This window comes from Stenella coeruleoalba (assembly GCF_951394435.1).
Source record: "Stenella coeruleoalba genome assembly, chromosome: 11".
Classification (NCBI taxonomy): Eukaryota; Metazoa; Chordata; class Mammalia; order Artiodactyla; family Delphinidae; genus Stenella; species Stenella coeruleoalba.
The window spans coordinates 93,435,273-93,456,297 of NC_137157.1; the positions used below are offsets into that span (position 1 = coordinate 93,435,273).

At 41.3% G+C, this 21,025-nt stretch overlaps 1 long non-coding RNA gene across 1 annotated transcript in view; it reads right to left on the bottom strand.

Moving 5' to 3' along the window:
- Positions 1-21,025, bottom strand: part of LOC307194178 — a 50,323-nt gene that overhangs the window by 22,461 nt on the left and 6,837 nt on the right. The window lies entirely within an intron of this gene.

Consider the following 21,025-nt stretch of genomic DNA (forward strand, 5'->3'; position numbering starts at 1 on the left):
ATAATACTGCTATGAACATGGGTATGCAAATGTCTCTTTGAGATCCTGCTTTGAATTCTTTTGGATATACACCCAGAAATGGGATTGCTGGTTCATAAGGCAATTATATTTTTAATATTTTGAGGACCTGCCATACTGTTTCCATTATGGCTGCACCCTTTTACATTCCCACGACAGTGCATAAGAGTTCCAATTTCTCCACATCCTTGCCAACACTCGTTATTTTGTCTGTTTGTATTTCTGATAATCCTAATGTGTTTGAGGTGAAATCTCATTGTTATAACTATTTTATTTCTTATCAATTAGCTACGGAACCCCCCCCATGAATTAAAAGGGTCCAATCTTGAGGCAAAATATTTAACAGATAAAGACACTGTAGTCAGTCTCAGAATTTCCCATAAGGATGTGTACTAGCGCCAGAGAAAACACGGGCCCTAAAACTTTATTCTAACCCAGTGAGACCCATTACTGCTACACCACAGTGTGTTTTCTTACTTGTTCACTCACCACCAGGCAAGACTCTCAGCTGAATCTCAGGACTTACACTTTTCATCCTCCTCTTCTGTCTCCTTTTATTTTTAGCATAGGCGTTTTGACTCTGGGAATTCATGTCCTAGAGGAATTAAAGCCAACTCTTGGTAGCATATACATAACTTATGGTGGGGATGACTTGCCCATCCCCGCCAATCCAATCAGCCACCAAGTCCCTTTAATTTCACCTTTGTAATGTCTTTAGTATCTGCATCCTTCCTTTCATGCCTAGGGCCACCACTCTGCTCAATCTGAAGTAGCTCTTGCTTGTGCTGTGTCATAGCCGACCTACTTTCTTGTGCAGGTTTGGTTAGTCTTCCTAAAGCATGACTCTACCAGAACTTCTGCTGGCAGAAAAATGACTCATCTCTTCAGCTTCTGAAGCGTTCCTTGGTTTGGTCCCAAATGTCATTTCAGGCTGTTTTTCACAAACTTCTTTCCTTTCACCCCCTTTCCTCCCACACTCTCCCTATGTTCTCCAGTCAGGAAGTTCTCTTGAATGAGAATAGTCACTCTTACAGTTTTAATTATTCTTCAAGGTCCATTTCAAGTTATAATAATGATAGCTGCCAATCATCGATCATTTATTATATGCTAGTTACAAGTTTACATGGATGAGCTCATTTAATTTTCATAATGACCCTGTGAAATGCTTACTATCACCACCTGCATTCTGAAGGATAAAGTAACTTGGGCAAGCCCAAGTGTTCACAAAGACCTGGATTCATAGTCCAGAACTCAAGTTTTTAGCCACTATTTTATTGCTGAAGTGATGGATTTGATGATGCCTTCCCACCTACCCCATGTTACAGTTCAATACAGATGAATAATCATTTATTTGGCAATCGCTATGCAACCATCACAGACTCTGTAGGAGTGGGTAATGCAAAGTTGATTAAGATGGTTCCAGCCTTCAGTGGTTTAGAATCTAGCAATTAACATAGTTTTCCTCTATGTTCCCAAATTGATTATAGTTCACGACGGGACACCTTGAACATTACTATCCATGCACATTACTTCTTTTGCCTAGAGTCCCTCCGTTTACCTTCTTTCTCTCTATAAACCGAGAAATATGTTTATTAAATTCAGGTGAATCTTACTCTAACTGTCCCATCTTCCCCATGAAACTTTCCAGGGGGATGTTCCTTTATGTTCCCACCCTAAAATAATATTATCAACTCTTTGGAGACCTGGGCCTTTTTCATCTTCAGCACCTAATAATAATAATTGCTAATTTTTATTATGGTTTTCCTTATTCGAGGCATTTGACACGAATACATTAATTTAACCCTTATAGCAATCCAACAAAGTAAAAACTATTTTTATGTCCATTATGTAAAGAAAAAACTGAGGTACTATGAATTAAGTAACTTGCCCATGGTTGCTTAATTACTACTGGCAGAGCCAGGATATACAGGATATAGTCCAGGATGCTGGACCCCAGAGTCTGCGATTTTGACCTCTTGTCTAGTGCCTCTTCTGCTTTAGTCATTGCATTTCTTAGTCACTCTGTAAACATTTGTTAAGTAAATAACTTTTTTGTATCTCTGGCACTGGATTAGAGTTCTTAGTACCCTGTTATAAACTGACTTTGTAATATAAACATAAAAATAAACTTATCCACGGTTATAACTTTTAAGAAGGAATCAATTTTGAGATTTCTTTTGAATTGCTCAAGATACTTAGTGTAATTGCTAGGTCTCTGACCAGATGCTGGAAAAATGCTTGACTAGGCCCTAAAATACTAGGCTAGCCCTTATCAGTATCTAATCTGCAAGGCCAGGTGACCATTCTGGGCGCCCTGTTCCTCAAGGGAGAAGCTTGTCTTGCTCTCTGGAAATTTCCCCCTAAGGGAAGCATGACTGTTGGGGTTTGCAATGGAGAATGGAAGAAGCACTTGCCCTGGGTCAAATTCCTGGCTCCATGCTCCCAGGTGCTTCAGGGCTTCTGTCTGTTGAGGGTGGGAATTAGGAAGGGACAGAGACACATCTGCAGGATGTCACTCACTCCCAGCTCAACCCACTTGCCGGAAACTGATCTCACTCTAGAGAAAGTAGATGCAAAGGTTTTTTAATTTCTTTAGTGCTTTCAGGAAACTTTCCACACTTTCTGCCAGACTTGCCTTTTAGCACTTCATCTGGCATTTAATGCACAAGTCCATTCAATATAATCATATTTTCCAGAAGGAAGGATGGTGATAGTTTTTTTTTCCCTTCTCTAATTAGATCAAATCTGTGATAATCTGTTTCAATTACAGTGTTTCCTTTTCAAAAGACCATCGACTAACGCGATCAGAGACTAAGGACCAGGAGTCATCTATCATTAATTTATCAATAAATATTTTTATCACCTCTGATGTGCCAGACACTTTGCTAGGCTTTGGAGAAATTTGAGGGAATAAGACAGGAAAAAACTTACACTTTTTTTAGAATGGTGAAGAAATTTGAAAGTAAAATGATAGCCACTTTTGACATCTGAAGAGAGGAAAAAGGACCTAATTTTATATATACGGTCCCCCAGAACAAAACTGGGGCAAATAGGTTGAAATTATAGGAAGACATATTTTCTCTATTGGAAGGAAAAATTGTCCAAAGATGAACTGTTCTCCTCAATGTAGTGAGTTCCCCATTACCAGGGATGTTATTTAAGGAAAAATTATGTTTTAAAAAAAGATATTGGATATCTGATTGAGCTGAGTAAAATTTAATATACCTTCAAGTCTTGACATTATATAATTCTATAAAATTTGATAGCAATGGAAAAAGTTAAGAAAGCCAAAATATTTTAATACTGTAAAACAGAACTACAATCCCATATTAATAAAAAAGACCTTATAATTATAACAATTTTATTGGATCTCACCTTAGCAGAGACCTCTCTGGGACCCGCTGTGGTAATGACCTAACTATATTCAAGTGATGAGAAATAATAACATGTCTTCATGAAGGGGGACCAAATTGCTCCCATATTTCAATGTAATAGTCACCAAGAAGCTGTTCGTCCACTGACTCTGGGGGAAACGAAGGCACACAAAAATGGTACCATTATCTTTGGAAGAACATCTAAAGCAGTGTCTATATTTTTAGGTAGTTGAGTTATTGGTCATTTCTGTCCCCTCAGTACTAAGGTCTAAGTCCAGCTCTCCTCAAAGAGATCAGAGATTCTACTTTGCACATAGGGAAGTCGATTCTTCCAGTGTTCTAGTGTAGGAAATATTCTCATATTGTGGCTGACGCAGATTAAATCTCCCCTTCATCCATTAGCTGGCGACCTGCCGCATTATTGTCTGATCTTTCATTGTTTGCTGGTGTTATTTGCCTGCAAGTTTTTTGTGAGCTTCTTGCTTCCCAAGCTCCTATTGTATTTGGTTACACTTCATTGCACAGGCCTTGCCAAGGAAATTTAGTTTCCAGAAAAACAAAATGTGTGTGTGTGTGTGCGTGTGTTCCCTCTGCCTTTAAGGAGAAAACTGTAAAGTTGCCACACTTCCCGGGACAAAACTATGAGCTCAGGGAGATAACAGGGCCGCGGGCACAAACGGGAGAGTTGGTTGAGAGCAGAGGCCCCAGCATCAGAGTGCCCACAGGTTTGCTTCCTGATTCTATAACATTTACTGTGTGACCTTTCATAAGTTCCTTAACCTCTTTGTGCACGGTTACTTAATCTGGAAAAGGCGAATAAAATTGCCTGAGGTTTGGTGTTAGGCTAAAGTAACACACGCCTATGGCAAGAGTTAAGCACCCGATAAATATTAGCTGTTATTATTACTATTACTGAGAGGTTTCCCTCAGTGGTATTGTCAGCCCTGTGGTTTCTGAGGAGCAGGAATCAGCTGTGACCTTTTATGTAAAGAAAACTGAAACCAAAAGGCCCCATGGGGTTTGACCCTGCGATGGGAGTTGTGGGTATGTGTAAAGGCCTCCTGTCCAGGTAACGGTGGTGACTTCACTGCGCTCTGAGGCCTACTTATTAGGTGAGCCAGCCCCACAACCTTGTGTTTTCTCGGCCTGCTTTGCGTCTACGTGGAGGGTAAGTCAGTGCTCAGCCGAGGACGCATCGCAGCTTCATACCGCCCCCTAGCGGACTGGGAAGGTCATTCGCAGGAGCCAGGTCCTCACAGCCAAGAGGTCCTGCGTGTCCGCGGCATCGCGGCGGAGCGTGCGTATCTCCGGGTGAATCGGAGTCATTGAGTCTCTCAGCTTCTAGGCTCCTCACCAGAAAAATGAGGACAATCACGACTCCCGCATGGGACCGTGGTGAGAATCCAATGAGATAGCGGCACATATGAAATCTTACAATTTTAGATATTTCTGTTATTATAATAGTTGCACTAGTTATTATCATTCTGATCGACGACTCTCTTCCAGGGACCCGCTAGAGTTAGAAGACTGTTCGCATTAGGGCTCTCCCTCAGCGTCAGCGTCGCCAGCAGACCCCACTACTATTCTTAGTCCCGCACCCTGACACACAGAGGCATTTCGGGGGCTCAGTAAAGCATTATTTGGCTCCAGCCTAGAGGACAAACTTGCAGCCTTGGGTCAGGAGGGGAGTGTTGTGATCTGGTGGAACTAGAAGCCCTGCCCCTAGTGGTAATGGGGCAAAGGACCCTAACGTCGCCAAGGACCTAACTGATGGTTTCCTCTGAACTCTTCCTTACTTCCTCTCCCTCCCGCCGCCCATCCCTCACCCCACCCCACCCCCCTTTCCCCTCCTTTGCTTCAGGGCAGTCTCATCGCTTGTGGGCGAGGCTGTTTTCTTCCCAACCTCCTGGGAATGCCTCCTCTGGGACCTGGGCCTGAGGTTGTAATAAATGCCCAGCAGAGCTGCGGTCCGGCACCCTGGGTCCTCCCCACCTCCGCTAGCCTGCCGCGTTCCCCGCCCTGGCACCGGCGTCATGCTCTGGAAGGCCCTGCTCCTCTCCGCCTGCTTTGCCCTGGCGGTGACTTACCCCGCACTGCTTCAGGGTGAGTGCACGTTGGGAGGTCTTCTGGAGAAGAGGGCTAAAGTCCATTCACCGCGTGTGCGTGTGCGTGTGTGTGTGTGTGTGCGTGCATGTGCGTGTGCGTGTGTGCGTGTGCGTGTGTGTGTGTGTGTGTGAGTGAGCTATGAGGCCTTGGGCAAGTTGAGTGGCTTGACTAAGATTAAGGTTGTGTTTTGAATCCACCTCATACAGGTAGTCAGGCTGGGTCAAATGGAATTAGGGTTGGTGATGAGAGGGCTCTTGAGGTTTCCCTGTGGTCCCCTTAACTATCAGGTGCTAAAGAGGCTTTCTCTATTTGATTCAGGTTAAAAAGTCCTTGGGTGTACTCTAACTTTACTGGAGAGTAAGATTCAAAGTGCTTTAGCCGCTGGCTGGGTTACATGCAGTGGGAATCAGTGGGTCTGGAGCAGAAACTTGTGAGTCATATTGAGAGAGGAAGGAATCCCTGTCTCCTGAACCAGAAGAAGGCTGCTTTCCCCCCAAGCCTCTTTCTCTTCTAGTCCTTCCTGAACTCAGATCCGTTTCTCAAGAGGAGGGGTATTCATTCACTTGCACTAAAATGGTGACTTTACCCTCCACTTCCTCCCAGCTCTCCCTCTGGTAGCTCTCAATTTATCCGCTGCTGGGTTTGGGTTCTTTACTGCATATGAATGAATGACAAAGCAAATGACTAAATTAGAGAGCTAATGATTTTGACCTCATTGGCAGGGTGCCCACAACCTGCTGGACTAGGCAGCCACGAGGACTGTAGGTCTTTCACTGCAGCCCAAGCAGACCCACGTGGTAGGCTCATCAGGCCTTCATGGTTATGATGCTTTTATGGTTCACAAGACCCAAAATGTCTGGATTGTGCATTCTCTAGGACAGACTGGAAATTGAAGAGCTAGATGTAGCCCATTAAATGAAAATGGTAGGAGTCCCCATTTTAGAGTCCATTTCATTCTTGCTTATGCACCTTGGAAATAGCTGTTTTCCTTGCTCCTTTCCCCCACTTATATTTTTAGTTTTCAGGAAACTGAAAGAATTATATAGGGGAGTTTTTGAAATTTTATTCCACTGCAGTCTGACTGATTCACATTTAGAGGCACAATATCAAACGCTCCTTCCTAACCCGACCCCTCAAAGGAGGGTGGAGTAGGGGCAGCGAGCGTATTCCTAGGCAGTTAGTCTTCTGGACATTCTAGCACTTGGCAGAAGAGAAACTTGTGGGGAGACCAGTTTGATTCAATATCCCCTTTTCTGTTCCATGTCTTCCCTGGAAAAAGATCTACCTGGGAATGGAAGGCTGTGGAGATGGTGGAAACATTCTCACAAGAAAGTACTTGAACTGTTTTTTTTTTCTTTTTGGTTCCTCTAGAATTCATCACTGACTTAGAGTCAACCACTGACCCGGAATCAACCACTGACCCAGAGTTGACCACTGGCCTAGAGTTGACCACGGGCCTAGAGTTGACCACGGGCCTAGAGTTGACCACTGACCCAGAGTCGACCACTGGCCTAGAGTTGACCACTGACCCAGAGTCGACCACTGGCCTAGAGTCGACCACTGGCCTACAGTGGACCACTGGCCTAGAGTTGACCACTGGCCTAGAGTTGACTACTGACCCAGAGTCGACCACTGGCCTACAGTGGACCACTGGCCTAGAGTTGACCACTGGCCTAGAGTCAACCACTGACCCAGAGTCGACCACTGGCTCAGAGTCGACCACTGACCCAGAATTGACCACTGGCTTAGAGTCGACTGCTGACCCAGAGTCGACCACTGGCCTACAGTGGGCCACTGGCCTAGAGTCAACCACTGACCCAGAGTCGACCACTGGCCTAGAGTCGACCACTGACCCAGAGTCGACCACTGACCCAGAGTCGACCACTGGCCTAGAGTCGACCACTGACCTGTCAGACTTGACCACGCACCATGACTTCACTGAAGATGCACAAACAACAACTGACGTGTATTTGGAGAACACACAGACTTTTGGTAAGTGAGGGTTCTGTCCTCAGAGGAGGCCTGGGCAGCAATTGGTAGGCTCCCTCTTTTACATTTCTGAGGGAAAGGCTGCTTTTGTCCAGTGTACTTGATTCCCAGCATATGTCTGTGACAATTCCCGTCGTCCATTTTGTTTTCCTAGAATTGCCTACTAATGTGGGATTAAACACCCTGAGCTCTAAGGAAGAAGCCACTGAGGTCACAGGTGAGGATTCCTCTCTTCAGAAATGCAGAAGTTCCTCCCTGCCTCCCTTTCCTTATTTATAGTTCTTTACATAGGAAAGTCCTATGGTAATTTACACATTTGGGGATACTTTTGCTGCTTTGTTCTCTGAGGTGGAGTAAACTTAGCCAAAAGTTCATTTAAACTTGAGGAAAGTTGAAGCATTTCCCAGAATGCCAGGAACTGCAACTGGTTGAACACCAGCATAGCTCCAGCCCCAAGGTCTGACCCGATCTGATCTCTGGGACCTGCTTTCTGGGCTTCCCTAAAGAGGACAAGCTCCTTCATGTCTCTGTAGAGTCAGAAAAGGGGTTAACAATTTCCTTTTCTTTTCCAGTTGATTACAATTCATTTCAAATAGAGAACTTTTGGAGTAAAGGTTACGCTAAGTGTAAATCTTATCTGAATATAGCCTGAACAGACAATAGAGCGATTTAAAAGCTTCATGAATTAAGCAGTGTCCCTATCTCTGCCCATCCCTCTCTCAAGCCACCATCATTTTTCAATTTTCTGTCTGCCACTCAGCCAAGAAGTCATAAGATTCCAATGCCTTCCACCCCCGCAAACAAACCCCAGTAGTCTGGGGGAATGCCCGAGATTTGTGCTAAGAAAGACCCTTGGGCCTTACTTACAAAAGCGAATTTCTAAACACTCTGATTCTTATGTCTATAAATAATAGCTAACATTGATTGAGACCTACTGTTTTCCAGCACTGCTTAAAGCGTATAGGGGATTGCAGATTGTAGTTGGAGAAATCTAGAAATTGTATTTTAGTGGAGGCTGAAGGGCCTGTTAAAAAAAAGGTTGGATCTCTCAGGGACTTCTAAGTGTGAGTGGAGACCAGCCCTTTAACTAAATCCTTCTCATGAAGTGCACTTGTGTTTCATTTCCACTGGTAGGATTTCAGGCATGGCAGAGTGCCTTGGCAGTTAGAAGAAGGGAGGTTTTTGTGTCATAGACTCAGTGGAGTCCTACGTTTACTAGGGGGCTACTTGAGTCTGTGAGCTGAATGACAGACACACTGTGATCCTTACTGGAAGTGAATAAAAACCATTTCTTTACTTAATTATAGAGGAGCCCAGCACCTCCACGGGAAGCAACGAGTACAACACAGTGTTTTTTGGTAAGTTTCTTCTCTCTTGTCTCTGGTATCTTATTAGGGATTTGACACCATTTTCAATGCTGGGAAAGGATTCCAATTTAAAACTTTCCAGATGCTGAGATCAGCTATAATTCTAATATGGAGGTGAAAAAGACAGCCTCTTTCCTCTCTGAGGTTTACCGTCCAAGTCTAATTGTTTGCATTTTCAGTCACCAAATAGGCATAGGATAAACAAGTCTTCTCCCTTGAGTTTTCCAAGATTTCCTGTCTCACTAGGATGTGGATTCCAGTCCAGTCCCTGGAATCTTTTTAAGGGAGAGCCTGAGGAAAAGGCATCAGATTTTCTGATTCATAAAATATATAATTCAATTAAAAGCTGTAAAGCCTAGGAGCTCTGAATCAGGAGGTCCTGGTTTTAATACTTTGCCTCACTCCTGGCTGTTTTGGAAATTTCTGAAGTAACTTCTTCAGGCATTAAAATGGATACCTGGACAGTGTGCAGGTATCTTGCTTAAGGCTCAAAGAGAGGGCAGGAGAATAAGGAATTTACACCTTAAATTAAATCATGCGCCCAGTGGGAAATGAGAAAGATGAGCCTGATCTTTTGAGCACTAGGTTTTCTTGTTTCTCTTGGCAACTCATGTTTTCATTTTTGTTTTTGTTTTGCTTTTTAGTTTAGAAAATGAAGCAGATTCTCATTACCTGTGACCATCGCTCTACTAACCACAACATTCTAAGAAGATTCTGAGCCTCTGAACAAGCCTTCCATTCCATTATAGGAGCTTGAATAATTGTAAAAGACTAGACTAGTGAGACATCGGAGGTACCTACTTGAGGATAAACAGAGTGGCAAGAATTAGACAGAAGAGGGGCATCTCTTAACCATGTCCCATTTAATATGGGCTCAATAAATGTTCATTTGTACTAAATTTTGAGAGGGGGTTTTTATTTTATGAGGCAACATTTTTTTTTTTTTTTTGCGGTACGCAGGCCTCTCACTGTTGTGGCCTCTCCTGCTGTGGAGCACAGGCTCTGGAAACGCAGGCTCAGCGGCCATGGCTCACGGGCCCAGCTGCTCCGCAACATGTGGGATCTTCCCGGACCGGGGCACGAACCCGTGTCCCCTGCATCGGCAGGCGGACTCTCAACCACTGCGCCATTAGGGAAGCCCTATGAGGCAACATATTGCTTAGCTGCCTTGTTTTAGAACCAATAACCATTTTACTCCTCTCTGATAAATGCTTTACAATCAGGCGCCAACTCCTTATGACCACAGGAAAGCGTGAAATGAGCCTATGAAAAGTATATTGGTTTTCCTATTCCTAGTATAACAAGTTACCACAAACTTAGTAAATTAAAATAACATAAACCTATTATTTTAGTTTTGTAGCTCAGAAGTCTGAAAGGCATCTCACTGGATTGAAAACGATGTGTTGGCAGGGCTGAGTTCCTTTCTGAAGCCTTTCTGGAAAAATCCATTTTCTTGCCCACTTTCCTTAGCCATCTTGCATCTTTGAAGCCAGCAAAGGTTGGTTGATTCTGACAGTACATCACAGAGTCACCAACACCGACTCTACTGCCTCCCTCTTCCACATTTGAGGACACATTGAGCTCCACCTGGATAACCTAGGATAATCTCTATTTCAAGGTCAATTGATTAATGACCTTAATTCCCCCTCTACCATGTAATTGAACATATTCAGTGGTTCTGGGAATTAACAGGTGAGCATCTTTGGGAAGCCATGCCACAGACAGCAGAGAACATCTTACTCCAGAACTGGTTTGGTTCAGTGGGGGATGGAAACAATCACCCATTTTTTCTTTATGTTTACACTATATTTTTTGCAAAAGGGAGTGGGTAAGTTTATGTAAAATTAGTTGGTTTCACGTATTTATACTTCACAGTATGTATATGCCACAGTATAAATGACAAACTAAAATGGCACAAGTTTAGAGTGATGGGCAGACTTGGGAGTGAAGAGATGTAGATTCTACCAGTTGTATCTCTGCCTCTTGTGAACCCCAGCTTCCTCTTATACAATGAGTCAGTTATATCAAATCAATTGAAATTTCCTTTTTGCTCCTTAATATATTTCAACAAATAATACACTGATTTTTGGGATCATTAATGTAAAGAATTATTAATGTATTAGTTTGCCTCAGGGAGAAGTATTCCATGTCATCAGTGATCTGTCACATAGGCTTGTACCAGAGCACATCATATTTGAGGATTCCTTAGCCTGGCTCCATCAAGCCGCTTGTCTCAGGGTTTTCATCTAAATAGGAAAGTAGTTCCAAGGCCTCCACTGATCTCTTTTAAGGATATAAAACTATTTCTGTTCTGTCAGTGACTATTTTTCCAATTTCTCTTCCCATTTTCTTTTTAATTTCAAGTGGATTTCAGCATGGAATTTTATCATGGACTATTGGAATGATTTGTGAAATTTAGCCAAGAAAAAGTGTTAGTGGACTCAAAATAGGCACTCATTAGTATCTATCCAGAATGGAAAAAAGTTTTCATTTCAAATTCCAGCTGCACAGTTTAAGTGGTTACCTCGAGAACAGAGATGAGTGCAGCCAAACCGGGGGACTGGTTGAAGGGGGAATTTGTAGCATGTCTGCTTAGTATTTACTGATCCTGGTGTAAGTGGCAGTTGAAGTTATGGGTTTAGAGAGGTCACTTAGGAAGAGTATATAAAGATCTTCCTCAACCTACAATGGGGTTATGCACCCAGTACCCATTGTAAGTTGAAAATATCCTAAGTCGAAAATACATTTAATACATCTAACCTACCGAAGGTCATAGCTTAGCCTAGCCTACTTAAACGTGCTCAGAACACTTACGTTAGCCACTGTTGGGCAAAATCATCTGATTGGGCAAAGCCAAGTTTTATCATGAAATGTTGAATAGCTCATGTAATTTACTGAATACTGTTCCAAAAGTGAAAAACAGAATGGCTGTATGCATACGGAATGGTTGTAAAGTCTATCAGTTTTTTACCCTCATGATCATGTGGCTGACTCAGGGCTGGAGAGAGTATCATGCTGCAAATAATGAGAAGCCCTACCCAGTTTCTGTCCTTGTAATCGCTACCACTGAAGGCCTGGCCTGAGCTGAGAGCTCTATATGAGTTATTTACACTGTGTACAAGTTCTATATGCTATTACTAATTGTACAAAATTAATTAATTTGTACCAAAAATTAATTATACAAAATATTAAATAATATTTAACATAAAATGTTAGGTGAGCTGACATGGGTTGTGAAAGAATTCACAGAAGTATTAACAAGGGTAGAAAAGAAAGTTTTTATTCACTTTCCAAGGGAGGAGAGGGGCCAAACGCCTAGAGTGGTGTTGGCCCTGAAGGGTGGGGGGGTGAGTCTTTTATTGTGCTTTAAAGGGCAAGGTGCAGGAAAGAGGGAGGGGGTTCACATCTGTTTTGGTCCACGGTTTTATGTGGGCTGGCTGTGCTTCTACAGGATGTGGTTTTTCTGAGAATCTGTAACCTTTTGTTTTCAGTAATTTTCTAGTCCTTAGATGTCTGAAAGAGACTTGATGGTGGCCCTTGACAGGCGTTATCCTATTCTGAACAATGTTAGATGGGTTTACATAAAGTGTGTGCAATTTATATATAAATACAAATATTGGGCAAATTTTTATACTGGTGTAGGCTATTCTGTTTCTTTAGTCCAGAACCTCCCCAATTTTCAAGCATTTTGGTTTACTTTAGCCCATTTACATTTAATGTAATTATTGATATGTTTGGAGCTTACGTGTACCATTTTACTTTTTGTTTTCTGTTTATCTTGTTATTTCTCTATTTTCTATGTCTTGCCTTCCTGTGGGCTACCTGAATATTTTTTAAAAATTCCATTTTGGCTTATCTATAGTATTTTGAGTGTATCTCTTTGTACAGCATTTTTTTTTTTAGTGGTTGTTGTAGGTATTACATTATATACACATACATTTTCATTGTCTAAGAGGGTCAATATTTTACCACTTTGAGTGAACTGTAGAAATCTTGCCTCCCTGTATGTCTTCCTTTACCCTCCTCTGCTTATAATTGTTTTAAATACTTCTCTACACACATTTACAGCCATATCAGAGAGTATTAGATAATTTTTGCTTTAACTGTCAAACATACTTAGGAAGTTCAAAAGAAAAAGGAAGATGTATTTTATCAGCCCATATTTCCCCCTTTCCATTGTTTTCTTCTTCTTACTGTTCCAAAGTTCCTTCTTTCAACATTTTCTTTCTGTTTAGAGAACTTCCTTTAGCCATCCTTTTCAGGTAGATCTGCTGGTGAAAAACTCTTGTTTTCCTTCATCCAATGTCTTTATTTCCCTTTCATTCCTGAGAGATAAATTTACTATATGAAAATCAGTATTGACAGTTCTTTTCTTTCAGTACTTAATAAGTATTGTGCCACTTCTTTCTGGCTTTCATGTTTTCTGCTATTTGTATTGTTTTTCCCCTATAGATAAGTTGTTTCTCTTGCTGCTTTCAGGATTTTTTTCTTTGTCTTTACTTTCAAATATTTGACTATGATGTGTCTTGGTGTGGATTTCTTTGGGTTTATCTTGGTTGGAATTTGCTTGCCTTTTTGAATCTTTGGGCTTATGTCTTCTGCCAAATTTGGGAAGTTTTCAGCCATTACTGCTCTTAGGATTCAGATGACGTGAATATTAGGCCTTTTGTTATACTCCTGCAGGACCCTGAGAATCTGATAGGTATTTTGTGTTGTTTGTTTGTTGTTCTGTCTCTTTTCTCTCTGTTGTTCAGATTGAGTCATTTCTATTGTTCTGTCTTCAAGTTCACAGATTGTTTTCCTCTGCTGTTGAGCCCTTCCATTAAGTTTTAAAATTTTGGTTATTATAATTTTCAGTTCTGAAATTTCCTTTTGGTTCTGCTATACATTTTGATTCTTTGCTAAGACTTTTTATTTCTTTGCTGAGTTTTTTTTCAGTTGTTTTAAGCATGTCTATAATTGCTCATTGAAGCATTTTTATGACAACTGCTTGAAACTCTTTGTCAGATAATTCTAATATCTCTGGCCTTTTCGTCTGGCATCTGCTGATTGTCTTTTTTATTCGGGTTGAGATTTTCCTGATTCTTAGTATGATGAATGATTTTCAATTGAAACAGGACATTTTAGGTATTAGAGGCTCTGGATCTTATTTAAATCTTCTGTCTTAGCTGGATTTCTGTGATACTACTCCAGCAGGTAAAAGGTGGAGGTACTGAATTACTGGCAGGTAGGGGCAGAAGTAAAGATCTCCCCCTCAACTTGTGTTGACTCCCAAGCAGGGGAGGGGCTCCCCATAATTGCCTGGTGAAGGATGGAATTCTGGCTCCCCACAAGGCCTCCACTGATATCACCCTGTCTAGGAGGAGTAGGGGTGCCTTGTTACTACTTTCCGTGTAGTCTCCACTGACACCACCCCAGTATGGAAAGGAGGGAGTGCTTCGATACTGTTGGATGAGGGAGGATGTCCAGGCTCCCCATCTGGTTGCCACTAACTCTGTGGGGTGGGGGGAAAATGAGGGTCTTAAACTGCTAAGTGGGGATGAAAGTTCCAGTTCCTCCTCGGTCTTCTCTAACTTTACTCTGGCACAGGTTTGGGCACCTTGTTACAGCCAGGCATGTGTGGAAGTCTAGACTCCCCACTTGGGGCCATAGCTTTTTCTGTGGTGTTTGACTGTAGAAGAGGGATTATTGTCTAAATGTTTTCTGCCATGCTAGGCTGTCTGTTTCCTAGTCCTCTGGCTGGACAGAATAGGTTTTTGTTGGGTTAAAAAAAATCACATAAAAAATATGTGATTGCATTATCACATATACGGTTTGAAAAGCTAACCCTGGCTGCAGACTACAGCTTGGAAAAGAATTTGGAGGAAAAGCGAAAATGGTTACAGGTCACCAAGTAGGGAGGATACTGTAGAGCATAGGTGAATGGAGGTGGTGATAGAGATAGAGACAAGTTGAGAAATATTTAGAAAAGGGGACAAAAATTGGTGGTGGATCTTGTATGGAACGACACAGAGCTAAAGCTATAGATTTTGTATTGCATGAGTGGTTGGATGGTGGTCTCTAGAGTTAGGATTATCAGATTAATTTTGTTTTGGAAATACTGTACTGAGTGGTACCTTTAAAATATTTAAATGAAGATGTCATATAGGTAAAGGTGTGAAGCTCAGTAGAGGTCTTGGCAAGACACAGAACTTTGTATCATGGCACACAGATAATAACTGAAGCTGCGGGCAAGGATGAGTTTTTATTTTTTCCAGTTTTATTGAGGTATAATTGGTGAATAAAATTGTATATAGTGCTCACTTTGGCAGCACATATACTAAAATTGGAATGATACAGAGAAGATTAGCATGGCCCCTGCACAAGGATGTCACACAAATTTATGAAGTGTTCTGTATTTTTAAAAATTGTATAGAATTAAAATGTACGGTGTGATGATTTCATATACACATACATTGTGAAATGATTACCACAATCAAGTTAACACATCTGCTGCCTCACATAGTTACCTTTTTTTTTTTTTTAGTATGAACTTTTCTAAGGAGATAGTATATAGTGAGAAAAGAATCTAAAACAAAGTTAGAGGAATTTCATAATTTCGTGGCTAAATGGAAGCATATGCATCTGCAAAGGACATGCAAGGCTTTAACTCCTAGATGGTGGGAATCATGATTTTTATATTCATCCTAAACTCCTAGTAAAATAACTGGTGTGGAAGGGGACTCAATAAATATTTGATAAATGAAAAAAGTAAGGAGTAGAGCAACCAGAGAGTTAGACTATGAAACAGGTACACACAGTATCATGGAGCCAAAGGAAGAGAGTGTTTTAAGTAGGACAGAATTGTAAATAATGTCCATTGCTTCTGAGAAGCAAGTTAAGATGAAGATTGAAACATATCCACTGACTTGTTTCAGCAAGCTGGAAGTCATTGGTTACCCTGGTGTGAGCTGTTTGACTGGAAGGATGGGAACAGAAGCCTTGGTTTATAAGCCTTTGTCAGCCTTTGTTTTCATTTTTTAGCCTATTGGTCAATTTTTTCCTTAATATAACTGAGAGCAACTTATGTGTTAATAGTAAAAACATTTCCTATCCCTTTCTTCTCAAAGTCCAAACAAGGACAACAAGAAAAGAAATGCAAACATCATCTCTGATAAAACTTACAGGACAATTAACAGCCACAATTTATAAGGACTGAAAACCAGCAGAATGGTTAATGACATAACAGAAAGGAGAAAAACTTACTCCAGTAGCTGTGCACGTCTGGGGGCAGGGATAGTGGTACCAAATAGAAGTAAGCCAATGGTCTTACAGAACCCTGGCAAGGCTCAAGGACTGTAGACACAAGGCACGTGAAGATTGGGTTGGAGGAGGAGTGATGATGGTGGGGAGACAGGTGACTGGAACAGTCCTCCCTTATTGCATCAGGAGAGAGTAGGTTTATTGTCTAGAAAAACTGAACCAGAGAGGCACTGGACAGTTGGGGACAACTGTTATGGAAGAAGATACGAGTGAGATGCTATTCAAAAAACAGGACAATCAAGTGAAAGCCTATAAAATAAATGGAGAGATGTCCAACCTCTTACCCTGGTCAGCTCCAAAGCGCCAGCAGAGCTGTCTCAGAGACAGCACCTGGAGATAAGTTTTAACAAAACAGCTATCATGCCACTCAATCATCCTACTGTGAGGTACATGATTCTACAAAAAATCTTTCAATGCACATAGAGTTTTCTGATTGTCTTGGTGTCTAACTCCAATGTATGAACAGAAAGCAAAGAATCACCAGGCCTTTGAGGAAAATCTCTATCAAATAAGACTCAAGTAAAGAAACAGTAAAAGGAGAATTCAGAGGAAACAGACAATATGAGGAGTAGAAGAAAACTTTAAGAAACTGTAATTAATATATTCTGAGGGAAAAAGAATACATATTGCATCTTTCAAACAAGAACGGGTTGCTATTAAATAAAGAGTCAACCAGAAGATAAAAAGAAATATTGGTCCTTGTAAATTTAGTTGATAATAAGTTCAATAGAAGATGAAGAACTCCGTAAAACAGAGCAAAAATGCAAAGAGATGGTTAATAGGTGAGAAAAAATTCAACACAAATTTCAAGGAAAACAGAATATATTGGGAAAGAAATTATCAATGGAACACTACAACATATGTTCCAGAATTTAAGGATGATCCTCCATGTTGAAAGTGTCCAGTTATTATCCAAAGGCTCACACTTAACATTGCAGGGTCCAGTGCAGGAATACAAATGGAGGCCTGCATACATATCTCTAAATATTCACAAGTTACAAACCAAGATAGACCCTAGGTTCAGGTCAAGTTTCCCATGTTGTCTGGTTCCCGAAGCCTGTTCCTTGGAGACTGCCTTTTAGACCAAGCCTAGAGACCAAGGGAGCCATGAGTTCCCCTGGATGGACACTGTCCCTGAAAGCTGGGAGAAGGGAGTGGGCAGGATGTCTGCTGGAACAGCAAGTTGGAAGCTGGTCGGGCCCAGGACTGACCTGGTCAAGCTCCTGTGGAAACCTGCTGGGCAAGTTTTCCTCCCCCTTGCCTCCGTTCTGATTTAGGATTTCCAGGAATTTTTAAGCACCTCCCCAAACTATACCACTGAGCACAGGAGTGATTGGGAGTGTAGTTACAGTGGCGGGGTGGGAGAACCTGTCTGCCTTCGTGCTTTTGATTGATTTGAGGTGACTAAATTTAAGCAAAAGTAGCCTTTTTTTTTTTTTTTGTCTGATGCCCCAGGGCAGAAGTTGTGAACTTATTCTGAACCTTTACACATTCTCAATCCTGCATACTCAGGCCTTGAGGACCCCATGTTCAATTGTGCCCCTCTCCCACAATTCCTGTTTTTTTAATTTACTTGCTGAACTTTAAAAATATTTTCTAATGAAAGTGAAAGAAAAAAACAATGCCTTTGTTTTGATGTTTGTGTGGGGCCTCTTTTAAAGTGCAGGCCCCAGGACAGAAGACCCTCTGGGAATACTGAGTGCCCAGTACAAGAAATAGAAAAAAGATCCACATCAACATATATCTAATTAAATGTTAGGGATAAAAAGATGATTCTGAAGTCCTCAGTGAGAAAAGCAGTCATATGCAAAGAACTGAGAATCAGAATGATAGTGGAACAACAGTGGAAGTCAGGAATTGTGTTGTAAAAATTCTTAGTAAAAATAATTTTAACTTAGAATCTTATATCCAGTCAGATTATGAATTGACATTCTCAGACATAAAAATCTCTAAATATTTTGCCTCTCATGCACTCATTCGTAATAAGATATGGTAGGATGTACTTCAAACAAAGAAGAAAACCAAGAAAGGCTTTCTTTAACCCAGGACGTACATCATCCTACTTAAGAAGGAGAAAAGGGAATTTCCAGGACAAAAGCAAATTATCTGACTGCTTGAGGGTGAAAAAGATTGTGTTGAGAGAGATTTAACAGGTCTGTTGGAGGTTGCAGGAAGACTGAGACGTGAAAGGAAACCAAGCAAATGAAGAAAAAGATGATTATTAACTCCAGGAAAACAAAAAGGTTTTCAAGGAAGGAAATGTAAGTGTAATTTAACTCTACAGAGTAGAGTTGACCTTGGTGATTATATGATCCACCTATAAACAAAATCTTTCTCATTTTAATAATAGTCACTACTGAAGACTCTTGAGCACTTGGAGCTGGACACCTCACTGCAGGGCTTACTAGGAGGAAGCAGACCCATCCCTGTCATTCAGCCTACCTCCATCCAGGTTAGAAACAATTTGGGGAGAGTGAAGTTGTTATCAGAAGCCAAGTGGGAAGTGAAGGACTGGAGGTAGAAGACTTTTTCTTCTCCTCCCTCTTGGTGCTTTCCCCTCTGTGAAACCAAATGGGAGGATCCAAGAGACTCGCCTGTAAAGGATGGGTCCTCTTCATAGGGCTAAGGCACCTGGCTTCTCCCAAAGCAAGTGATGAGAAAGAGAGAGAGAGGGAGAGAGAGACTGAGATTGAAGAACAAGAAAGAGTGACCAAGGCGAAGCCACAATGTCCTTCGTAACTCAATCTTACAAGTGACATACCGCCATTTCTGCCATCAGTGTGCCATCAGTCACACAGGCCAATCCCGATATAATCTGGTAGGGGATTACACAAGACCATGACGACCAAGACGCAGGGATCTTGAATGCTGGCTATCTGACAGTGAAGACTAGTAATTTTTTTTAAAAAAAGCATGCCTTTTTAGATATCACACCAAAAATACATGAAAGAAATAGTTAATAAGCCAGATTCTTTAAAATTAAAAACTCTTGCTCTGTAAAAGAGACAGTTAAGAGAGTTGGAAGAGGAGTCATAGACTGGGAGAAATATTTGCAAAAGACACATCTGATAAAGGACTGTTATCCAAAATATAACAAAGAATTCTTAAAACTCAACAATAAGAAAACAAACAACTCGATTAGAAAATGGGCCGAAGACCTTAGCGTGTAACTCACCAAAGAAAACATACCGATGGCAACAAGCATATGAAAAGATCCTCCACATCACACATCACCAGGAAAATGCAATTTAAAACAGCAATGAGACATTACTACATCCCTATTAGAATCGTCAAAACCCAGCACACTGACATTTGGTTTAAATGCTGGCGAGGATGTGAAGTAACAGGAATTCTCATTCATTGCTGGTGGGAATTTGAAATGGTACAGCCACTTTGGATCACAGTTTGGCAGTTCCTCATAAAACGAAACACTCTTGCCATTATGATCCAGGAATCACACTCCTCGGTACTTCACCCAAAGGAGTTGAAAGCTTGTGTCCACACAAAAACCTGCACATGGATATTTATAGCTGCTGTATTCGTAATTGCCCAAACTTGGAAGCAACTAAGATGGCTTTTAGCAGGTGAGTGGATAAATATAAACTGTGGTACATCCAGACAATGAGATATTATTCAGTGCTAAAAAGAAATTAGCTTTCAAACCACAAAAAGACACTGAGGAAACTTCGGTGCATACTACTAAGTGAAAGAAGTCAATTCGAAAAGGCTACATACTGTGTGCTTCCAACTATATGACATTCTAGAAAAGGCAAAATTATGGAGACAATAAAAAGATCATTGGCTTCCACGGCTGCGGGGGTAGGCAAGGAGATGAACAGGTAGAGCACAAGGAGTTTCAGGACAGTGAAAATGCTCTGTATGAGGTTATAATGATGAACGCATGTCATTATCCATTTGCTCAAACCCACAGAATATACAACACCAAGAGTGAACCTGAAGGTGAAGTATGGACTTCAGATGACTATGATGTGTCAATGTGGTTCATCAATTGAAATAAATATACCACTCTTGTGAGTGATACTGATAATGGGAAAGGCTATGCATATGTGGGGACATGAGTACATGGGAAATCTCTGTACCCTCCTCTCAATTTTGTTATAAACCTAGAACTGCTCTAACAAGTATCAGGTCTTTTAAAAAAAATCTACCAGAAGAAAAATTTTTTTAAAAAGCAGGTTAACGAGATGGACGGTTTTTGTGTATTCAGAGAAGGCTTCGAAGTGGTGAAATTTGAGCTGATTTGAATAAAGTGAGGAAGCATGATTGATAAAGGTAGGAACAAGCTTGGTATGCTGGAGGAATACCAGGAAGATCAGTGGGTCTAGAATGGAGTATAGAATTAAGTAGAGAAGTCAGCAAGTTCAGAGACAGCCAATCATGTAGGGTGTTGGCCATAGTATCAAATTTGGATTTTGTTCTGGTGGAATAAAATGGTGGTAATACATTGGAAATTTTGGAATGGAAGAATAATGTGATCTTAAAATGAATGGGGGTGGAGAATAGACTTTTGGAGCAAGAGTGGAATTGGTATGGGAGTAAGCTAGCAAAATCCTTGACTAGCCAATGTGGGTTGAAATTCAGAGTAGAAATAAAAGGAGGAAGAAGGCTTCAACTATAAGGGGACAGAAGCCAGAAAATAGTGCTAGAATTGCCTGTGGGTTAGTCACAGATTATCATCGTGCAGCACGTCTCATGGTTAGTCACCTTGGTGGCTGTTAAGGTCAGACAGTTCTTTTCTGATTTCCTTGAACTTCTCAGTAAAAATTTTGAGGCCATCAGCAGGGGTAGAAGGTCAATAGTAGAAGCAGGGTTCAGTATTTCCTAATACTGAACCGTGCTTGCAATCCT